We start from the raw sequence: 6,000 nt of genomic DNA on the forward strand, positions 1-6,000 counted from the left end.
TGGCCTGACATTCCTGGGTCCATTTGAACTTGGTATCCTTTTTAAACAACTCTGTCATGGGCTTTGCAATCTTGGAGAAATTCTCAACGAACCTCTAGTAATATCCTGCGAGTCCAAGAAAACTCCGGATCTCTCCAACCGACGTGGGTGCTACCCATTTAGTCACAGTGACAACCTTGGTGGGGTCTACTGCCTATCCTTCTCTAGATATAACATGTCCGAGGAATCCAACTTCCTTCAACCAAAACTCACATTTGCTGAACTTGGCATATAACTGATGTTCCCTATAATTCTCAAGAACCAAACACAAATGTTCCTTATGCTCCTCTTCATTCTTCGAGTAGACCATTATATCATCAATGAACACTACGATGAACTTATCCAAAAACTCCATAAACACCTTGTTCATCATGTTCATGAAATATGCAGGTGCGTTAGTCAGTCCAAATGACATAACGGTATACTCATATAGCCCGTACCTTGTGGTAAAAGCTGTCTTAGGTATATCCTTCTCTCAAATCTTCAGTTGGTGGTATCCTGATCGCAGATCGATCTTGGAAAATACTTTAGCTCCTTGCAACTGGTCAAAAAAATCATTGATCATCGGCAGTGGGTACTTGTTCTTGATCGTCACTTCATTCAGCGCATGATAATCAACAACCATCCTTAATGATCCATCCTTCTTCTTCTCTAGAAGTACTGGCGATCCCCAAGGTGACGAACTTGGGCGAATATAACCTTTATCCAGTAAGTCCTTAATATGTTTCTTAATTTCCTACAAATCCTATGCGGGCATCCGATATCTTTGATATTGGCCCTGTGCCAGGCAAAAGCTCAATCAAAAACTCAATGTCTTTATCCGGTGGCATGCCTGGCAACTCCTCTGGAAAAATGTCAGGGAAATCCTTCACCACTGGTACTTCCTCCTGTACAACTTCTGACGAGGAATTCACTTGAGTCCTCTTCGGCACATGCCGGGATACATACTTAATCCTTTCGAGCATAATCGACTCACTGGCACAGTCAATGTTGCCTCCATACTTTGATAACCAATCCATGCCTAATATTACATCCAGTCCTTGTGACTCCAATATGATTAGGTCTAAGGGGGAACACGTAGTTACCAATTGTCGGTGTCAAAACCGGCGGATCTCGGTAGGGGGTCCCGAACTATGCGTCTAGGCGGATGGTAATAGGAGACAAGGGGCACGATGTTTTTACCCAGGTTCGGGCCCTCTCGATGGAGGTAAAACCCTACTCCTGCTTGATTGATATTGATGGTATGGGTGTTACAAGAGTTCATCTACCACGAGATCAGAGAGGCTAAACCCTAGAAGCTAGCCTATGGTATGATTGTTGTTCATCCTATGGACTAAAACTCTCCGGTTTATATAGACACCGAAGAGGGCTAGGGTTACACAGAGTCGGTTACAATGGGAGGAGATCTTCATATCGTATCGCGAAGCTTGCCTTCCACACCAAGGAAAGTCCCTATCCGGACATGGGACGAAGTCTTCAATCTTGTATCTTCATAGTCCGGGAGTCCGGCCAAAGGTCATAGTCCGGCCATCCGGACACCCCCTAATCCAGGACTCCCTCACCAATCCTTAATGGTAACCAATCACACCATAGGCTGGCCATAGACTCTGCTCCTGGCGAGGTTACTAACATGGGTGATCTAAGGGCTTGGGTTGGCAAGTTATACTTATCCACAAATCCCCTTGATATGTATGAATGCGATGCACCATTAGAAAAAAGAACGATTGCAGTAAATGACTTAACCAAAAACTTACCTATAACTGCATCGGGTTGCACTTCAACCTCCTCCATGCTAATGTGGTTCACTTGTCCCATGTTGAAAGGGCTGGGCTTCTTCTCAGAACTTCCATTATCATTTCCATTGTTTGCTTCAGAACACTCTGTGGTGTAATGTCCATTCTTCCCGCACTTGAAACAAGTAATGTGACTTAGATCCTTCTTGGTGGGCATTGCTGGGTTGGAACGGTTCTGGCCGTTACTTCCTCCATTCCCATTCCCATTCTTGGGGCCACTATGGTTATGCGAACTTCCTCCATTGGAATTATGGCCTCCATGGTTGTGGTGAATGTGTCCTCCCGAGTTCTGGGTAAAACGAGGCCTCTGCTGAGCTCCTGAATTGTACTTCCCTTGTCCATACTTCCTGTTGCGGCTATCTGTCTGCTGCTGCTTCCCTTCAATCATAAGAGCTTTGTCTAGAAACTCCTGGTAGTTGTTAAAGGTTGCCATCATCAACTGCATGCTCAGCTCATCATTCAGTTCTTCCAGAAACTTCTCCTGCTTAGCGGCATCTGTAGCTACGTCATCACGGGCATAACGTGCTAGCTTACTAAACTCATCCACATATTGGCCCACTTTGTGTCCTCCTTAGCGCAAGTTGCGAAACTCGCGCTTCTTCATGTTCATAGCTCCTGCTGAAACATGGGCAGTGCAGAAAGCCTGCTGAAACTAATCCCATGTAACAGTGTCAATGGGGTAAGTGGCTGTGAAATTCTCCCACCATGATGTTGCGGGTCAATCAAGCAGGTGTGCGGCAAAACGCACTCTCTCCACATCTGTGCATCCTGCAGTGGTCAGCTCCCTTCCAATCTTGCGTAGCCAATCATCTGCAACAATCGGCTTGGTGCTACTAGAGAACACAGGCGGATTCAGCCTGAGGAAACGGACTAAGTGATCAACAGGTGGTGGTGGGTTGTTGTTGTTGTTGTTGTTGTTGTTGTTGTTGTTGTTGTTGTTGTTGTTGTTGTTGTTGTTGTTGTTGTTGTTGTTGTTGTTGTTGTTGTTGTTGTTGTTGTTGTTGTTGTTGTTCCCCCGGTTCTAATTCTGGACTAGTAGCTGCATCAAGGTATTCTGCTGCTAGATCAACTAAGTGAGCTCAGGTGGGAAAGCGAATCCATTGTCACGTCTCGGAGGCATCTGACGGGTTTAGAAAAGATGAGAAAATAGAATAGAATAAGGTTTAGAGGGAAAACACTACCCATATGCACATGAGACAAACACAATCATATCACTTCAATCAATTCAAACAAGGGCATACAATCGGTCTAACTATCGTTACAAAAGTGCTCGGACTATACTATATACATGGGGGAAATACTACCACTGATATGGTGGTCGACTAGAAGTTTTAATCGGTAGAAGACTCGATGATATCCGCTCCAGCTTCGTCAACATAGTCATCGTCGCTATCGTCGGGGTCTGAGTCGGTGTCGTCAATGATGATGTAGTCCTCTGAACGAAATGTCCTTGGCATCGTCGTCATCTCCTCCTGGCACGGGGTCTCCCAAGAATACTCCTAGCTTCCTTGTTAGATCGTCATTCTTCTCCACTAGTATCGACATTTCCTCCTCATATCCATCACATGTAGACTTGAGTTGTTCCTCCAGCTCCATGATCCTGATCATTTCCTTCTTCAGATCTATCATGCCTGCACACATCTGGTTCTCCCGGCGAAGAATGTGCTGGTTTAACTCCTGGATGAAAGCTGCAATGGACCGGTCCCTCCTGGTGCTGATCATCTCCCATTGCTCATGTCGGTGCCCACAAATCTGGTAGATAGTATCCTTGAGATCCTTGTGGTAAACTTCTCCAATGCGTCCCATGGCGATGTGGGCTGCCATACTCTTCCCTAGACTCTAGGTTGGTGCACCAAAGGAAAACTCTACGGGCTCAGTGACTGGCATGAGCGTCCTTCCCGGAACTTGAACTCAAATCATCCAGCACTCCTCTTCTGGTAAAGTGGAGATGTAGGTCCCGGTGAAGCTTCGTATTCCGATGTTCAGGTACCTAGTAACTTCCTTCAAGTGTCATCCAAAAGGAGTGTCTTCATGCGGTTGTGTAAACTTGTTCCTTGAGTCCGCCATCCTATAGAGTAGGAAACGAGAGGAGTCAGAAATGAGTAGAGAGGAGTGACCTATGGTTTTAGCTTAGTGGTCGTGTCCAACAGTCAGTGTGTGCTCTAATACCATCTTGTAGCGACCAGACCACAAACAGTCTATTATTTGTGCACAGTGTCATCCCTGGATCGGTAATGCTGACACGCACAATACTTGAGGATTTATAGCAGAGTTTCAATCACACCCTTATTACATCAAATGTCTCAAAAGAGAACTTATTACAATAATATGGCTTAAGGACATCTAAAAACGATAACAGCGGAAGGCTTGAAGATAAAGTGAGTCCATTAACTCCAACGACATAGCTGAGCGAACAACAATGACCTATGGCACCTTACACGTCGTCTGAAAAGTCTGCAACATGAAATGTTGCAGCCCGAAATGGGCCAGCACATGGAATATGCTGGCAAAGTAACACATAGAGTAATGAACAGAATGAATGCTATCACTACATGAATATTTGGCTGGTGGAAAGCTCTATGGTTATAGTTTTTGCATAAAGCCAATTTTTCCGTAAAACAAATGAATAAATTTTGTTTAATTATCATGGTGGTTGTTAAACATTGGGAAGGTTCCTCCAACTCAATCCCAATTAAGCATCATCATTAAACCCAACAAATTAATTTAGAGTGATGAGATCAACATGACAATCCAAGAACCAGATACTCAAGATGTCCATAACCGGGGACACGGCTAATCATGATCAGTTTGTACACTCTGCAGAGGTTTGCACACTTTTCCCCACAAGACTCGACCTCCTCCGTTAGATTTCTCACACTACATGACGTTTGAGAAACGGATGACCGAGACACAGTCTTTCGGAAGCATTAACTCTTTACTTTGGATAGACAGTACCACCTACATCCCCTACATCTTCTAGTCTACCACTTAAAGAGGTCACACAACATACTCAACTATGCCAGAGCCCATATTTGCTTGTTGCTGCACATGGAAGTTTCTAGCATGAATAATCTTATGATCCCTTTGATAATGGGTGGTTAACCGTAGGATGATCACACGGGTACTCCGGGATATCCTAGGACAACACTGGATTCTCCAGGTACCCTAACAACCACTGGGTACTCCAGGGTGCCCTCAACCAATCCACCTAGATGTGTATTTAAGTAGCCACCTTAAGTCAACCATTAATTAATAATACTCACATCTGTCATGGATACACTCACCCAAACCATGTCTACGAGCATAGCATAGCAATCCTGAGCATACCGTAGAAGTAACTCCCAAAGGTTTGATAATAAATGGGCAATAGGTTCTACCTCATCATCTACTTCCCAAAACCCACATGTTATTGAGATCCTAACCATGCAATGTTTGAGGGTTGAACTAATGCATAAAAACTGGGTAATAAAGAGATATGATGAAAGGGTTACTTGCCTTGCTGATGATCCGCAAAACCTTGAGACTCGTAGTAGCATGCTTCGCACAACGAAAATTCTATCGCAAACAAACACTAACAGACATAAGCACTCAACTAGAAGCACAAGTCAAAATCAAATAAGAAGATCTAACCGGAAAGTTCAACTGAAGAACTCGGGTTTGCAAAAAGAATCAAATCAAACGGAGCAACAAAACTCAAACTATGAAAGAAACAAGATTCGTTTAGTAATCTGTACTAAAGTCAAATTTTACAGTACCAAAATCTTGTTCAAGTTGGTTAAAAAGAAAGAGGGCTTCGAGACAAAGATCAAGGTGCTTGTTTCACCTGATTTGGATAAATGAGCAAAAAGATAAACTAAAACTAAAAACAGGGCAGAAATCGGGATCGAAAATAATCGCGGAAAAAACCTAGAAAATAAAACGAGACGAACAGGCTAACGAACAAACGTTCGCTGTTTGTGGCTAACTGACGAACAACATTCGTTAAAATGAACATACGGACCTATGTCCGCTATTTAACTAAACCAAAAAAACTGAACCAATCTAAAAAAACAAGATCTAGGGTATCGAAAAAATCGACGGTTTTCCTGAGAAAACCGAGTCGGTGGCGGCGGCTACCTCGGCGGCAGCGGGCGGCGGCACCGGCGGCGGGGCGACGGGGTCGGGGCGA

This window comes from Triticum dicoccoides, chromosome 7B (genome assembly GCF_002162155.2).
Source record: "Triticum dicoccoides isolate Atlit2015 ecotype Zavitan chromosome 7B, WEW_v2.0, whole genome shotgun sequence".
NCBI lineage: Eukaryota > Viridiplantae > Streptophyta > Magnoliopsida > Poales > Poaceae > Triticum > Triticum dicoccoides.